Raw genomic sequence first — 19,182 nt, forward strand, 5'->3', positions numbered from 1 at the left:
ATAATCATGACAGGATTTTGTATGATTTCATTGATATTGAAATATCATGTCCACTCATCCCATATGTTGCATCGAATTGAGTTTGTGAAGTAGAAAAGTAATCGATTAACATACAGTACATCCTTATTAAATGAATATCGAATAACAAGTTAGTGAACTCCTATCGTATGGTAACTCCTAATACCGAAAAATAGGTTTGTGTATTCTTGTCCATCGGTAGGGTGTACTATCAAGTAAACGTTTGAGGATGTAGATGATGCTTATATGTTTTCATCTTCTCTGATTTGGATTCTAGATTTCAATTTTGATACGCAATTTTGTTCGTAGATAATTTTTTTACAACGCTCGATTTTATATGCGATTTGTCGATGATCTTTCAATAGATTGATCCCATTTTGTGGTTAGTTTGTCGATGCTGTCACATATGTTCGTATCTACCTTTTATTCGGATTTATTTAGTTAAAATTTTTAATATTTCCTTGCATGGTCTTAATGTGATCTTAAGTAACTAGTTTATTGTGTCAATAATTATAAAATATACTTATTATGCATTTAGTTACGATTATAAATGTTTTCTATTTTTAATAAAACTAATCAGTTCTATCTTATAAAAAAATAACATTACTTTATTTTTAAATTGAATCATTCAAATAATCAATTTAACAATTAAATACATAATTAAATATTTTTCCTAGAGAAAATAATTTTTATTTAATATTTCAATTTTCAATATGAGTTATTTGGTTCCCTTGGAAAAATACAAGTTTTCATATTTGATTAAATAAAAAGGTTTTTTTAAAGAAAAAAAGAGAGAGAATATCAGTATTATCATTGGATTATTATTAAAAAAAATGTTTCAACCTTGCTTTCTTTAAACCTCATTAAACCATTTCCACTTTCCTTTTTTTTTCTTCCTGATTTTTATATATACGAAAAGGCCAGCAGAAGAGTGCTTCGGAAGGGAAACAAAGGGGAAGCAATATAAAGAGAAAAGAAAAGAGGGATTATCAAATCTCAGATCTCATAAGAGAAAAAAAAATCTGGGAAAATGGTGCAGAAATCTTTGATTTATGCATTTGTATCTCGTGGGGAAGTTATATTAGCGGAGTACACTGAATTCAGTGGGAATTTCAATTCCATAGCTTTCCAATGCCTTCAAAAGCTTCCTTTTTCCAACAAGTTCACTTACAACTGTGATGGCCACACCTTCAATTACCTTGTTGACAATGGCTACAGTTAAGTTCATCCTATTCTTTTTCAAGAAATGTAAACTGTGGGTTCCTTGATTTTATAGTTCGGGTCTTTCGAAAATGAGTAAAGTTAGATTTGAGATCTAGAGGGAAAGTTTGGGTTTTTCTTTCTTTCGGAAATTTGCTTGTTAGAAATGAAAAAAGTAGTCGAAACTTTTTGTTCCTTGCTTACTTTTAGAATAATTAAGTTTCTTGTCGCAATTTTCTTTCGGTTGGGTCTTAGAATTGGACTTCGACTTGATAAATATGGATTGGAGTCGCCACCGATCATTTATTTAAAACAAATGGGTTGATCGGATACCCTATTTCTTATATGATTTGCGTCTTTCCAAAGATGTGTCGAGTTCGGGAGTCGGTTACGGTCAATGAAGGATTAACACCCTTGAACCGTCCTTTCGGTACTACGTAATTTCCAGTTGTCTTTGATTAAGAAAATTACAAGTTAAATTAAAAGGTAAAATTTGATCCGAATTACTTATCCTTAATGAGTTTACGAAAATACCCTTAAAAATAAGATTTTAAAAGAAAATAATAATAAAAGAAAGTAACAAAACTAAAGAGTAAACTAAGAAAATAAATGAAACCAATAATAATAAACATAAAATAATTGGATGAAAAAAAAAGAAATTGAATAAAATAAATAAATGAAGATAAAATATATAAAAAAAGAATAAAAAATGTAAAGTTTTGTTTTTAAAAAAGAAAAATAATAATAAGAGCAAATAAACTAAAACTATAATGAAAATAAATAGTATAAATAAAATAATATATATATATATATATATATATATATATAAAAATGTATGTATAATATAATAAAATACTAAATAGTAATAATAATAATAAATAATGAAAAATAAATATACATATAATATTAACTAAAAAAATAGTAATCATAGAAATATAAAATAAAATAAAGTAAGAATATATATATATATAACGTTAGAAAAATAGTAAAAAAACATAGTAAATAAATAAACATAGATAAAAAAATAATAATATAATATATATAATAATAGAAAAATAATATATAACGCAAAGAAAAATAAAAAAAATGTATAATAAATAAATAAATAAAATATAATTAAATATATACATATATACATATAAATAATAAGGGTAAAATTAAAATAAAAAATAAATTAGGGGTCAAAATTAAAGTCGATCGAAGAAAAAAATGACAAAATACGCGGATCCACACGACCCGTTTATAAAAATCCGAATAGTTTTTCAAAAACACAAGCCTCGGGGACTAGATCTACAAAAATAGATCTCGAAAACGCCCCCGTTCATCAGCCTAAAACACTTCTCTCAGTTTTCTTTCGAAATCAAACACAGCAAGGGTAAGGAAAAATAACATGCGAAGGCATGAACTTTACCTTTCAAAATATAAATGCTTCGAAAAATGGCTACGAGTTGCTTGTAATTTTTTGCTTGGTATTTCGTATATCCTCCTCCGAATGTGTTACAATAGTGAGTTACAATAGTGAGTTACAATAACTATTTATAATGCTTGTGGATCCTATCTTTAGGAGTTTAAATAATAGTATAACTCTATCCTATTTTTAGGAGTTTGAATCCTAGCAAAATTCTATCATATTTTTAGGAGTTTGAATCTTACTAGGACGAAAATGTGTGTTAACAACTGCCCCTCTTTGCCCATAGTCGTGTAACGGGGATAGGACAAAGATTAAAAGACACACTTTTCGTTCAGTGGAGTTGAAAATTGACTCTGATGTTTTAATAACTCCCTGTCGAATTGAGTTACGGATGACTCCTCCATCGTGAAGTCGAGTTCATCTTGAAATGATATGAAATTGAAGCCATATTTCGAAATTTGAATCAGCACGTGGCTTCCCGTTGCCCTTCGGTCTTCTTCTCGGTTTAAAGACCTTGGATCGAAATCGAACTCAAAAATCATCATTGACAGATAACTTTTTCTTGACTTAAGCTATGCTGCTTGAAAATGGTTGCTTGTCACTCAGGCACGACTAACCCAGGTCCTCTTGTCGACTTGAAAACCTCGACTGCAACCAGAAAGTAGTGCGATTGATGTGTCATTGAGCTGAATGGAATCGAACTTGACAATTTTGATGGCAGATAACCCTTCTAGCCTTGAGTTATGCTGTAAATGATATGCCTTAGAGCTGAGCGTAGTCGAACTCGAAGGTCTTTGTTGACAGATAATCCTTCTTTGAGTTAGATATCCCTCGTCGTGAAGTTGAAATCCAATCTAAAGATGGATGATGCTTGTGTGCACGATTCCCTTCGTCGTGAAGTTGAAACCGCGGATGGCCCCTTCGTCGTGAAGTTGAGCCTGGAATTGGATATCTTTCGTCGTGAAGTTGAAATCCAAGTAAGTAGCATTGTTCCGAGTCCAATATCCTCCGTCGTGAAGTTGAAATTTGCTATGGAATCGGGAAATTGTTTGTTGACAACCAGTCGTCCCTTCGTTTTGAAGTTGAACTTGTGTTGTCTCGAGTCCAATATCCTTTGTTGTGAAGTTGAAATTGGCTCCGAAATTAGGAAATTGTTTGTTGACAACTAGCGGTCCCTTTGTCGTGAAGTTGAACTTGCGTTGTCTCGAGTCCAATATCCTTCGCTGTGAAGTTGAAATTGGCTCTGAAATTGGGAAGTTGTTTGTTGACAACAAGCGGTCCCTTCGTCGTGAAGTTGAACTTGCGTTGTCTGGAGTCCAATATCCTTCTTTGTGAAGTTGAAATTGGCTCTGAAATTGAGAAGTTGTTTGTTGACAACCAGCGGTCCCTTCGTCGTGAAGTTGAACTTGTGTTGTCTGGAGTCCAATATCCTTCGCTGTGGAGTTGAAATTGGCTCCAAAATTGGGAAATTGTTTGTTGACAACCAGCGGTCCCTTCGTCGTGAAGTTGAACTTGCGTTGTCTCGAGTCTAATATCCTTCGATGTGAAGTTGAAATTGGCTCTGAAATTGGGAAGTTGTTTGTTGACAACCAGCGGTCCATTTGTCGTGAAGTTGAACTTGCGTTGTCTGGAGTCCAATATCCTTCGTTGTGAAGTTGAAATTGGCTCTGAAATTGAGAAGTTGTTTATTGACAACCAGCGGTCCCTTCGTCGTGAAGTTGAACTTGCGTTGTCTGGAGTCCAATATCCTTCGTTGTGAAGTTGAAATTGGCTCTGAAATTGGGAAGTTGTTTGTTGACAACCAGCGGTCCCTTCGTCGTGAAGTTGAACTTGCGTTGTCTCGAGTCCAATATCCTTCGCTGTGAAGTTGAAATTGGCTCTGAAATTGGGAAGTTGTTTGTTGACAACCAGCGGTCCCTTCGCCGTGAAGTTTAACTTGCGTTGTCTGGAGTCCAATATCCTTCGTTGTGAAGTTGAAATTGGCTCTGAAATTGAGAAGTTATTTGTTGACAACCAGCGGTCCCTTCGTTGTGAAGTTGAACTTGTGTTGTCTTGAATGGGACAATATCCTCCGTCGTGGATTTGAAATCGTGGATGTTTGGCTTCGAGCTAGATATCCTTCGTTGTGAAGTTGAAATCTACTCTCGAGCAAATTGTGAGTTCGAGAGAAACTTTCAATCTGTCGAGTTGGTCGAAGTGTAGCTTCTTGCTGCTGAGTTAAGCAACCAACATGAATCTTTAAAGGTGCTTTTGAATTGAGTATCCTTCGTCTTGAAGTCGAAACTTGACTCTAAAAGCTGCAAAAAATTATGTATGTGGAAAATGATAAATATGATGCTCTAAAATGTATTCATAAGATGCATGTAACATGAATTGGTTATATTTTATCTCCTGAAAAAGGTCTGATAATTTGCATTAGGATGTTTAATCCAAAAATGCCCCAATATTTGATGTTGAATCTTCAAAGATGCCCCAAATGTTCCTCATTTCTTGCTTCAGTATTGATTCTGAGCATGAGTTTTGTATCTAAAAGTCACATGTCATTTACCAAGATCCACTCTAGAGAGACTGTCTTGTTTGAAAAAAAAATGTTTTTCTTTCTCTTTTTTTCAAAGTTATGAAAATATCAATAAAGAGTTTCGAAAGATGTTAATCAAGAGTTTTGAAAGATGTTTAATTAAAAGTTTTGAAAATATTGCCCCTTTCATGGTTTTACAATTGAGACGAATCATAAAACTAGAGTTCATCGGATATCAAAGAATTAATTACAATGTTAATCCTTCAATAAATTATAGCTATTTGACAAGTGTCAAGATCAAAGCTGTCGTTGGGATATGGTTAAGTAAGGAAAGGATAAAAAAAATCTCAGGTTATTATGTTTGGTCAAAGGTTTGGCATTTGATGCTCAAAGGTTTGGCATTTGATGCTCATAGGTTTGGTATTTGATGCTCAATGGTTTAATGGGGTAGCTTGCATGCTCCTCTACTGGAAGTTTTCTCTGACTCCCAACCTTCGTGGTCACACTCGGGTTGTGTGATGCCGTATCAAGGAATTTGTGTGACCGCCTCAGTTGCACAATTTTTATATTCGAGCCGCCTTTCAGGTTTTCAACTCGAACCCTCCTTTGGTTTCAAGACGTTATTCAGGATTTCGTCTTGAACGCCCCTTTGTTATTTTTCTCTACCATGCATTAATTACATTGTTTTTGTAAACAAAGATTAATCATGATGGGCGGATGAAATCTGAAGATAGTCTCTTCTATTTAGAAATCCATGTATGATTAGAAGGGACTTTTAAGGCACGTAATGTAGGCCAGGGTTCATGGTTATGAATAAAAGGATAAATAGGCCCAAACAAGTGTTTCAGGGTGTTGAACCAAGGAATAATTCATTCTAATGCCTTCAATCATGTCTTGCTCAAAATGTCTCTCTCTTGATGCTCTATGATCTTCGAGTGAAGTGATTGAGTGATTCGGGAATGTTTGTGCTTGATCAATCTCATAATTTGAAGCTTGATGCGCCATTTGTCTTCAGGAAATCTTTGCATGTGCTTTTTGTCCTTTGTCCTTTTTCTTTTGATTTTTGTTCTTTCTTTTTTCTTTTGTTTCTTCTTTTTTGCTTCTTTCTTTTTGTTTTTTTTTCTTTTTGTTCTGATTGAATCTTCACACTTGACATTTGGTTCACCTTTTGGTATCTCATTTGAATCAATGTCTTCGCTCATGTGAGCATATTTCTTCCACCTGCCCCCCAGTGTGGAGGGTGATCCTTGGTTAGGGTTGAATCAGAAGAAAAACACTACATGCTCAAAAAGGGACACAAGGGATATATTTTTTCTCCTGTTGTGAAGGGATAAAGAAAGAAAGCCGTTCATCATTTCATACATGTAAATCTTCACAGAAGAGGTATCCCCAGGGGGATAGATTTTCAAGATTAATTCTATTCATATGAAAACAGTGTAATTAATGTATGATAGAATTATTTCGAAATGAATTCTTCTTCTTTTTTCTCAGATGTCTCAATGTTCAGGCTCCCCGCGAGATGCCCCAAGTTGGTTCTTTAGAAGAATGCTCATGTTAAAATGAACAACTCATGCCTTGGGTTTGAGTCTAAAAAAGACAGTGGTGTGATCTTATTGACTCAAAGAAAGATATGAGTGTATCAAAAAGATAAAGGCAATGTTCAAGAATTTCAAAAGAAGGTAATGTCAAAATTTCATCTTTTGGTAATGACCACGAGTTGTTTTGGGCAAAGAATCAAGGTATTTTTTCTGGGGTTTGAGACAGGTAAGAAGGGTCTAATCTTTCCATATGTCAAAAATCTATAATTCTTGAAGAATTAAAAGTATCATTAATTCATTTAATATTCGAAGAACTAAAGATTAAAATTTGTTCAATTGCTCCACCTTAGAAAGCAGCATAAATTCAATCATTTAAAAGATTAAGCAAACATGAAAGATCAAAGACGTGTTCAAACAAAACAATCCTCTAAGTGCAAATGGTATATTCCATGCCCCCTTCTTCGGCAAGCGTCTTACAGTTTTCAGAGGAATATTTGGGGGCTTCTTATGTGGTAACAGCTAATAGCTTCAACATCGTAGCCCTTAGGATATGGGGATTCTTTTCTTAGATCATCCTGGCAGGCTTTGTCCTACAATCAGCTGATCAGGCTCCCACTGTATTGTTTTCAGTTTTTTTCTTTTGATGTTACAATCTTGCTTCCATGTGGTGTTATGTGGTTAAAACCAATTCATCGAATCCTCCATGAAGAAATTTCATGTTTATGAAAATGCTTAAAAATGAAATGTAGATGCACAACGCAAAATGAAAAAAATGCATGAAATGTTCGAGGCATTGATCCCGAAAAGTGTCCATTATTATAAATAATCCTTATTTCGACAAAAATGTTTTATCTTGTAAGAGACATAAAAACAATCAAAGGTACATTCGGACTAAATCCTCTAGACCCCGAACAGCTTCCAGCAGGTTGATAAGTCTTCTGTTTTCATCTGTCATTGGTTGTATGCCTTGTTGGACCACTCCAGCTTCCCTTGCCAGGCCGTGTAGATGGCGAGCTGCCTTCTGTACTTGATCCAGGAAGTCTCGGATGACTGCATCTCTGGCCTTCACCCTTTGTTGTGCTTGCTCCCAACGGAAATGCCACTGTAAACATCCGTCGAAGGGCACTATCTGAAGCTTGCTTGCTTACTTCTTGAACCCATCTACAATAGCTTCTAACTCAGCTATTGTTTTGCCATCTCTCTCATGTTGTTCTCCAGATCAGCCATCCGGATTCTCAAGCATTGGTTTTGATGCTGACTGCCTACTAAGTGCCTCTGGGCAGTCTTCATCTGTTCCTTCCAAGCTCTCTCATTCCAGTATTTAGAAGCCACTTTCAACTTGGAGTTATTCTTGACTTTATCTTGATACCCCTTTCTCAAGTCTTCGAGCTCTAAACGGACTCTTTTTTATTCTCTTTCTAGTTTGTCTGCTCGATCTTTCTGAGAGTCGGCATCTAGGTTCCACTGATAGCGCTCAACCTCAAGTTCCTTTATCCTCTTCCCCAGCTCATTGTTCACAGCTTCAAACTCTGTTTTGGCTATCTCAAGTCCAGAAGGGACGGGCCTGAGATGTTCCTCCATGGTCCGTGTGTCCTCACAGTCTGGTACCAGAATATTGTCATTTTTCCTCAATCTTCGCCACTCCACATAGTCCGGAGCAAGCATGTGTCTGGAAGTTACCACATCCATCAGGAATACTTTCTTTCATGAATCGACTGCTTCCTTGATCATCTTCTTATAGTTGTCACCGTGATACTCAAACTCTGATTTAGCTAGTCCGCATGTTGTTGGGACAAACTGACGTTCCCCATAATGTCTAAGTGCTAACAATGGAGCATACCCAACTACATCCCAAAGTTCAGGTAAGGTCATAGTGTCAGAGTCCCCACATTGGAAAAGAACGTCAGTGAGGAACAACCAGGGGGCTCTCCAAGTAATATCTCGGTCTTGATAGATGAGTGAAGTCTTTCATCCACTTCTCTTTTGAAGTTCCTTCATGCCATTTCATGGTGATGAACTCTCTCAAAGGTGAATACGTAGTACTAAATCGGCGGTAGGCAACCCAATTAGTCTTCCAGAAGTGGCTGTAAATCCAAACTTGAAGGAGCTGAACACATCCAATGAATCTTCCTCCACCAGTTCTTCTGCAATGATTAAGAGACCGAAAGGTCTCGGCTAAGATGGTCGGCGCTGGGTTGACTCGCCTTGGAAGTTGTTCAAATAGTTTTACTACGACTGCGTCGATGCACCCCAAGGTCTTCGGAAAGATAATCAAACCGTACAGGCCCAGTGCAAAAAGATCTATAGTCTTCCATTCATCAGGGTGGTTCTTCATTAGTTTCTTTATATGGATCCACTCGATTTCTTCCCCGTTACCTTTGTGTCGAAGTCGATCAGTCACCCATTTTTCATCAACCCCTGCAATCTTAGCTAGTTTGTTCTTGAAAGGCTGACTCTTGATGTGTTTGATATATGCCCTCTCTAGTCTGATGTTTTCGCAGTGCAGTAGGGTAGTATACTCTTCAATTGTGGGCACCATATCCTCCCAGTTAAAGGTGAAACAACTATATCCTGGGTTTCAGAATTGAATTAATGCTCGGAGGAGGGGCTCATTAGTCTTGACATGGAGTAAGAGGGCAATATCACCATATCGTTGGCTGAACTTCTGCTTTCTGTCATTCCCCCAACTGTCCCAAATATTTCGCAGTTCTTGGACATCATTTTGTTTCAGGCTGACAGATGCGTAACTAACAAGCTTTGACACATAATTTCCCTGAAGACTGTCTCCCTTCTCTTTCTGAGTCTTCTCGGACCATAGTCATGCCTCAGCGTTTTTAATATCTTGTATTACAACACTTTTGTCCATTAATTCAGATTTATTTTGTGTTTAATAAATGTTTTTTAAGGATCAATAACCTCTTGTTATGATGCAAATGCTAGAAAACAAACACAAAGGAAAAAGGATTAGTAAAATAAAAATAAAATTACGAAAGAAAAAAACACAAAAAAGAAAATGGTCAGGGTAAAAATATCTTAGGTTTTGGAATGTGGTTTCGGGGTAGGCTCTAATTCTCCATGGTTTCCCGGTTTAGGTTCTAAAAACGGTACCCGAGTTCTCCTTGCTGGTGCCCCTTGGGCTTGCCAGACCCTTAGTCCTAAACCCATCACAGGCTTGTGTGGACTAAGTTAAACTCGAGAGGACACATTACCTTATGCCCGCACGGTGAATAAATTCACACGAAGACATAAGGTATATGAATCCCGAAGGCTACTTGCTAGGCCCGCACAGTGAATAAATTCACACGAAGGCGTCGCTTTCACCCCCACTTAAAATAGGGTTCGGAGCTCGGGTTTAGAGCCTTAGATGAAAAATCTTTAAGGGTTGAAATCATAAAAAAAACGGTCAGTACAACTATTTACTCGAAAATATAATCAAAAGTAAGTAATAAGGATCGAAATGTTACCTTAAAATTTAAACTTACCCTTTTCATTAAAAAGACAACTGGAAATTACCTTAGCCTGACTCACTTACCTGTGTTCCCAGTGGAGTCGCCAAGCTGTCGCAACCGTCTTTCGATTGGGCCCCAGAATTGGGCTTCGACTTGAAAAATATGGATTGGAGTCGCCACCGATCATTTATTTAAAACAAATGGGTTGATCGGATACCCTATTTCTTACCTGATCTGCGTCTTTCCAAAGATGTGTCGGGTTCGGGAGTCGGTTACGGTCAAGAAATGATTAGCACCATTGAACCGTCCTTTCGGTATTACGTAATTTCCAGTTGTCTTTGATTAAGAAAATTGTAAGTTAAATTAAAAGGTAAAATTTGATCTGAATTACTTACCCTTAATGAGTTTACGGAAATACCCTTAAAAAATAAGATTTTAAAAGAAAATAATAATAATAAAAGAAAGTAACAAAACTAAAGAGTAAACCAAGAAAATAAATGAAACCAATAATAATAAACATAAAATAATTGGATGAAAAAAAAAGAAATTGAATAAAATAAAATAAATGAAGATAAAATATATATACAAAAAAGAATAAAAAAGGTAAAGTATTTTTTAAAAAAGAAAAAGAAAAATAATAATAAGAGCAAAGAAACTAAAAATATAATGAAAATAAATAAATAGTATAAATAAAATAATAAAATATATATATATATAAAAATATAAAATGTATGTATAATATAATAAAATACTAAATAGTAATAATAATAATAAATAAATGAAAAATAAATATACATATAATATTAACTAAAAAATAATAATCATAAAAATATAAAATAAAATAAAGTAAGAATATATATATAACGTTAGGAAAATATAGTAAAAAAACATAATAAATAAGTAAACATAGATAAAAATAATAATATATAATATATATATATAATAATAGAAAATAATATAATATAACGCAAAGAAAAATGAAAAAAAAATTATAATAAATAAAAAAATAAAATATAATTAAATATATACATATATACATATAAATAATAAGGGTTAAATTAAAATAAAAAATAAATTAGGGGTCAAAATTAAAAGCCAATCGAAGAAAAAACGACAAAACACGTGGATCCACACGACCCGTTTATAAAAATCCGAATAGTTTTTCAAAAACACAAGCCTCGGGGACTAGATCTACAAAAATAGATCTCGAAAACGCCCCTGTTCATTAGCCAAAAACACTTCTCTCAGTTTTCTTTCGAAATCAAAACACAGCAAGGGTAAAGAAAAATAACATGCGAAGGCATGAACTTTACCTTTCAAAATATAAATGTTTCGAAAAATGGCTACGAGTTGCTTGTAATTTTTTGCTTGGTATTTCGTATATCCTCCTCCGAATGTGTTACAATAGTGAGTTACAATGACTATTTATAATGCTTGTGGATCCTATCTTTAGGAGTTTAAATAATAGTAGAACTCTATCCTATTTTTAGGAGTTTGAATCTTAGCAAAATTCTATCCTATTTTTAGGAGTTTGAATCCTAGTAGGACGAAAAGGTGTGTTGACACTTCTCTCTGGTTATTATGCGTTATAGTGTAGGAACTTACTCGAATCGATTGCAGCGTTGTGTATGAAGCTTTATGATGGAGTTCTTTTGGTTTCTTCCTTTGTGCTGCACTGGATTTGTTTAATATGCTGGTTGTGGAAGGCAAATATGTAATTGTATTGTGTCATGAGTGGTTTGATCTTTTGATGTTCAGTGTCATGAACCACGAACGATGGTACATCATGTTTGTTCGTTTAACATTAACCAAACAAACAAACGAAATTGTTCATGTTCAATCGGTAAAGAATGTAGCTTTCTCATGTTTGTTCATTAAAATGATAATCAAACACAAAGGAACGTAAACAAACATAAACACAAACGTACATAAACGAACAAACATAAAATGTAACGTTCTTTTAAATCAAGCAAAATTTCTTAAAAGAATATAAATAAAAGAACATAAATATAAATTTAATTAAACAAATGAACATAAATGAAAGTATTCCCGAACATAAACGAACAAATTATTGAACATAAACTAACGAATTATTTAAAGTAAATGAACGAATGAGCCCTTTGTTCGTGCTCATTCATTTAATTAGACGAATAGAAAATCTTGTTAATGTTCAATCATTTAATAGATAAACAAACTTTCCGCCGAACGGTTCACGAATGGTTCATTGAACGTTCGTTTACAACCCTATGTGTGTATATTATGTAATCCGCATTCCACACTAATGTTGAACCAGAAGATGGGGAAGCGCATCAGGTGTGCAGTCTGGAAGGTGGAGAAAGATATTATTAGAAGTCTATTTAACAATCGGATAGTTTTAGTATTCATGCATTCTGATTCGATGAAGTCTAATTGACCCCAAAAAGTGTTGAAAAAACCTTTCACTATGCTATTATTTGCCCTCTTTTGAAAGCTTTCTCTATTCATTGGTTGACTTTTCAATGTTTCAGCATACTGTGTTGTTGCCGACGAGTCTGCTGGAAGGCAAGTGCCTGTTGCTTTTTTGGAGCGAATCAAGGATGATTTTGTGTCAAATATGGCAGCGGAAAGGCCGCTACAACTCCTGCTAACAGCCTGAACAAGGAATTTGGGTAACTACCTCCGACTAAAATCATGAATTACTTAATGGAGAGATCTTAACATCTTATGAAGCATGTGATATTACCTATGCTTTTAATTGCAGGCCGAAACTTAAAGAACATATGCAGTACTGCATTGAGCATCCTGAAGAAATAAGCAAGCTTGCTAAGGTTAAAGCTCAGGTTTCAGAAGTCAAAGGTGTTATGATGGAGAACATTGAAAAGGTGGATGTGCTTTTATTAGATGCACCATGGCTACGCTTCTGTTATTTCAGTTTTTCGTAAATGGTGGAATGACTAAAGTATATGATATGGGATGGAACTCTGTTTTTACACTGGTTTATAGTTTACCTTGATTTTTTTTTTGGCTTCTCTTTTGAGTACATAGTCATAGTGACAGATAGCTTTACTCATTGATAATTCTATGATTTTCATTTTTCATATATAGAACATCCTCTCTTGGATCTTAACTCTTAAGTGTCTGATTAATTGGTTTGAGATTGATTTTTTCTACCAGTTTCAATTATTTGTGGGTTTTGCCAAATGCCAATACTTGCAGTTTTCCCATATTAAATTATGGATATATTTTTTTAATTGACAAACTTACTTGAAGCATGCTTTTGGTAATTTTTACTGAATTTCCTTCCTATAGGTGTTAGATAGAGACTGAGAATCTTCATCACCAGGTCAGTTTCTCTCTCTCTTTAATGCATCAATAAGATATATATGCAATTGCATCAACTAAGTTTATTGTTTCTGTTGATAACATGTGAGAGTTGGGACTTGGCTTCGGAGTACTCTGTATAAGTTTGTTATTTTGCCGAGGAAAAACATGAGGAATGATAGAAGTACAAGGAAAGAGATGTTCATTTCAGTAGCATTAGATGTTAGCTTTGTATGCTAGATCAGGGGCTTGAATTTGGTCATGGCATTGAATCATGTCTATCATGATCGTGGATTTAACTGAGCTATATTTCTGGCTCCGTCCTGCCTGCTATGTTCTCTTCTTCATATTCGCTGTCTACATCCCAATCAGGTCACATGTATTCAACTCTATCTACGAAATCTACTCAATAGTAACAGCCGACAGACAATTCACACAAGCATACTCCTTCCCCGGAGTTTCCTCTGCCTGAGTTGAGTTGAGACATTTTGAAGAAAATCTGGGTTTATTATTTGTGAGTTTGTGCTGTTGCTGAGTGTTGGATGTTCTTAAAAGAAAGGTACTTTCTATACTCTGTGTCTCAGGATCCTAACCCGTAAATATATATATATATATATATATATATTAAATAGGTAATGGAGTGGTAGACGGTGCTGAACCACTGCTTTTAAAACCCTTTGGTAGAGATCTACAGCAACTTTGCCGATAAAGCTCTTGCAAGGAGATATAATTTTAACATGTTTCTTTCTTTAACCTTGATGAATAATTTCTTTGCAGGCTCAAGAGTTTTGGAACACCGGTACAAAAATCCGTAGAAAGATGTGGTTACAGAACATGAAGGTCAAGCTGATCGTTCTAGGAATACTAATAGCCTTGATCCTCATCATTGTCCTTCCTATTTGCCATGGTTTCCACTGTGGAAAATGAGCGATAGTAGGGTTTCCAGCAGAGCTTTTAGTATAATACCGTGTGGAAAATATATTGTCATGGCTTCTTTGTCAGGCAGGATATAGCGATCACCAGATGTTTGGTTCTAGATATTCTTCAATGTGAACAAACCATTTAAGTTCTATTTGCATTATTATAAAATGTGCTTTTTGCACACTATAACATCGGTTCTTTACTTTTAAAGCTTTCTACAATAAATCTGATAAATATGAGGTGAATATAAGATAGTATATGTCAAAAGACCTTTAATTATTTTGACATTAATGTTAATACATTTATATAAGTGATATTCGAATTTAGAACAATCCTTAATTATTAAAGTCGCTCAATTCGTGTGGCAAATCATAATTTTACCATTAAGCTAGAGTTGATTCATGACAACCAAGACATCCATTTGAAAATACAACGGTTAAAGATCTCATAATAAGTACATCCACATTGAGATCGTAAAGGTAATTATTCAAGGTTTTTTTTTTTATGTTTAGGGTGGTGTTTAGGGAAAGTTTTTTTTTTCAAGCTAAATTGATTACAAAGTAGTATATGTTTTAAATACTTTCAATCATTTGATAATGAACGCTCAATCACTTTGTTACAGCCACTATGTACCCCCTCAGACCGATGCGGATAGCCCGATCCAATCTGGAGTGTCACGTTAGGGCCACCGGAGCGACCCACCGTAAAAATAGCGGAAATTTTAAAACTTTTCTTAAAACATGTCAAATCATAAAATGATTTATTATTATTGAGAAATAAAACAAGTTTATCAGACTCAGATATAAAACAAAATACAATCTACATGCCCCCTAATCACATGTACCATCCTTTGAAAGCAACGCCAGAAGAACTCCCTTATTGATATCGATAGCTGCATTGGTACAATTCTTTTAACCTGCAATGGTGAGTAATAGAGTGAGCTTCGGAAAGCTCAGTAATACAGAACTACCAGATGATGCTACATGACATGCAGATAAATGGAGAGCCATATAATTTCCTTATTGAATAAGACGTATACCAGTTATGGAATAATCTGAGGTTCCATCAATAGTTCATCAAGTTGAAGCATTCAAAGTGTGACATTTTCAGGAGATCGAATAGGATGTCTAGTGTGTTCCAATCAAAACCAGTGAAAAAATATAAATCTTTTAAAACCATAGTTGAACTCCCAACCAAACTCCATTATGCAGTTCCCCAGAACTGTATCCATAGGGCTTGCCCTCAACACACAGCAAAAAGGGGAGCCTACCTAAGGATGTCCTTGGGAAGTTGCGTTCCATAACTTTTACTGGTAGCACAACATCCATGTTTATTTGGATTTCTTAATTAATCCAAGACATTTACTTATTCTAGGTCATAAGGGCATTTTGGTTCTCAACGTTTTTATATTCATTACAAAGCTTTGAGTATATCCATTCATTCATGAGCTTGGTGACATTCTTGAGTCATTTCCCTAACACATTAAATAATAATCCATTCATTCATCAGCTGCTAAACCTTACCTCACTTAAATATATTAATTACCCTAACACATTAGGAATTTTTAAGTTATTTTGAATTAATAAATAATATTATTTAATTAATTCAAATTAAATATACATCAAAGACTTATAATATGAATTAGAATCTTTAATGTTTATTTAAAATGTTATTTAATTATTCCAAATTAAATATAAATTAAAATAGTTTTAATCAAAATTACATTCTTTTAATGTTTACTTGCTATATTCGGGATAATTACAATTACATGTAAATCAAATATACATACATTAACTTTAGATATATTTTAGTAGCATACAACAAATTGTACATCTTTGCTCATTTCAATCCTAGGGTGTGACCCTGAACGTTCTTGTAATGTTAGTAGTAATTATTTGAACAATTATAATATTACAGCCAAATTGGATTCATCTTCTGTACTAATAGAAGGGATGTCTTGAAGAGTTAAGGGTCTCAAATAACCCCGGGAAAGCAAAGGGTTAATCCAAATTATTACTAATAATTTAAATTAAATTAAAATGTAAAAATATTAATGTATCAGTATAATGACTCGATATATGATTTCCATCCAAACGAAGCATATCACCTTCCCTATATTTTCTTCGGTTTTGCTCCCCTTTACGATATGAGGAAAGTAAAAGCTGTTTTCCTTGTACATGTATGATCCATTATGTAGCATGAGTGTCTTTATCCTATTCTTTTAACCTGCAATGGTGAGTAATAGAGTGAGCTTCGGAAAGCTCAGTAATACAGAACTACCAGATGATGCTACATGACATGCAGATAAATGGAGAGCCATATAATTTCCTTATTGAATAAGACGTATACCAGTTATGGAATAATCTGAGGTTCCATCAATAGTTCATCAAGTTGAAGCATTCAAAGTGTGACATTTTCAGGAGATCGAATAGGATGTCTAGTGTGTTCCAATCAAAACCAGTGAAAAAATATAAATCTTTTAAAACCATAGTTGAACTCCCAACCAAACTCCATTATGCAGTTCCCCAGAACTGTATCCATAGGGCTTGCCCTCAACACACAGCAAAAAGGGGAGCCTACCTAAGGATGTACCTTGGGTCTACCCAAGGACATCCTTAGATCCGTAGGGTTACCTTAAGCACACACCTAAGAGAACCAACCTAAGGATATACCTTTGGGCCTACCCAAGATATCCTTAGGTCCGTAGGGTTACCTTATGCACACAGCAAAGGGAACCAGCCTAAGGATATGCCTTCGGGCCTACCCAAGATATCCTTAGGTCCGTAAGGACTTATAGTCGGATCAGGGTTGTGCCTCCATACTCCAGATTTCTATCCATATAAAAATCCAGTAGAAATCAATTTTATTCGTAAATCGTAATACATGGATCGTGATCCAGTAATATATCATAACCGAGATAATAAAATAAATCGTATAACCAATTTCCACCTGTACACCATAAGTAGTCAAATGATTAACCCAAGGGAGTGCCTTGGGACCCGAGAACCTACCCAAAGATCACCTTAGGTCCGTAAGAAATTTCCAGCTTGATCAGAGCTGTACCTCCAGTCTACCCATATAATATCCCAATAAAACAGTTCCATTTGTGACCAGTATATTTCATGGTCCATAAATCAATAACCATAATTTTATTTCAATGAAAACAGGGAAACCTGATAACACATTTCAAGTAACCATAATTCATAAACCAATAGTTTCCATGATTCCATAAATCAGGAACATTCATATTTTTCGGTGAAAACCATAATCAGATATCACATACCATGATGCCATGGTTCATGAACCAGTAAATCAATGATTTCATTAAAACTCATTTCAAAACATATAAAATAGTCGTGTAGTTCATATGGAACACACTAGAGGATTCAAGTATTCTTCAGAGGCATTTTATAGTCATCAGTATGAATAATAGGAAACTTATGCAATTTGATCAGATTCCAGGAACGAGGTCCTATTGAAAAGAATCGATTACTAACTGATCTAATTAGACATTTAAGGTTGATACTTTAGAATCCCAATATGTTTCATGTGCATCAGGAAAGCATTCAAGCATGTTCGAAGTGATTTGATCTAACAAAATAAAAATGGAGATTCAAGACATTTACAATCCATGTTGATCGATCGGTTTATCGAATAATTCAAACTGAACAACTATCAAACTAATGCATGTCGACCCGTCAATTTATTGCCTTTCCAGGTATTCACTCTTTAATACTAAAAATTCTTGTCCATAAATCATCTTCGTAATCATCGCTGAATAGATCTTCCAATGGTCTTTATTTTATTTCCATGTTCCAATGATATCAGGAAATACTGACGTACTTGATTCATGGTTCATGACCCATAATGACAATTCATCATGTAAGTTCAACAGTGTTACCAGACTCATCCAATCACTTATTTAATCATCAGTCATTGAGATTACTTCGTTTATTTAGCAATCATTTCTATCTCAGTTACTTCAGAATTTCTAATATAATTCAGACGTTTTCTGAATTACTGATACATATTGTACTTTCGTTCAGTTTAGTTTGGTATTCGTGGTTTATTTTTAGTACAAAAATCAAATTCTTAGTATTGATTGCGATCTAGAGTTGAGTTGAGCTGAATACTTCCAAAATTATCATCGAGCCAAACTTGAGAAGTCGAACACGCATTCAAGTGACACCTATTTCGTTCTGGTACTAATATAACACTAGCATTGGTTGCTCGGCTTAATATGTGATCCATAACTTTTAAGAGCAGTACCACACTCATGATAATTTGGATTCCTTAATTAATCCAAGACATCTACTTAGTCTAAGCCATAAGGGTATTTTGGTAATGTTGGTGCTCAATGTTTTTTCATCCATTTCAAAGCTTGAGGATATCCATTCATTCATGGCTTGGTGATACTCTTGAGTCATTTTCATTTCAGGGGTATTTGGTCATTTCACAGATCTAGTGTATTTCAATCCTTTTCTTCCGTCCGATCTCATTATCGAATTCAAACTTATCATTATTTCAGTCATTTTGAACAATTCTGTCAAAAAAACACCTTCGATAAATTATTTTCATGTATTTATTCATAACCCGGAGATTTACGGTTTATCAAAAATTAACTGTATAAACGTATAACTTAACGATGAAACTAGTAATTCATCGATTTAAGCATGACTTCTTGAGTACTTATCCATTCAGGGTCAATTCGGCTACTTTTCCCTCTCAAGGGTAATTTCGTAAATTCTTATCCAACTTTCAGGGTCGATTATTGTCTTTTTACAATATAAGGGTATTTTCATAATTTTACCAAACCGGAGTATCCTC

The 19,182-nt window shown here is 34.5% G+C and overlaps 1 pseudogene; it reads left to right on the top strand.

Moving 5' to 3' along the window:
• Nucleotides 1-1,048: 1,048 nt before the first annotated feature.
• LOC120165068 lies at nucleotides 1,049-14,361 on the top strand (annotated as a pseudogene).
• Nucleotides 14,362-19,182: the final 4,821 nt, after the last annotated feature.

The sequence above is a fragment of the Hibiscus syriacus genome, unplaced genomic scaffold (genome assembly GCF_006381635.1).
Source record: "Hibiscus syriacus cultivar Baekdansim isolate YM2019G1 unplaced genomic scaffold, ASM638163v2 tig00111566_pilon, whole genome shotgun sequence".
In the NCBI taxonomy this organism is placed as follows: Eukaryota; Viridiplantae; Streptophyta; class Magnoliopsida; order Malvales; family Malvaceae; genus Hibiscus; species Hibiscus syriacus.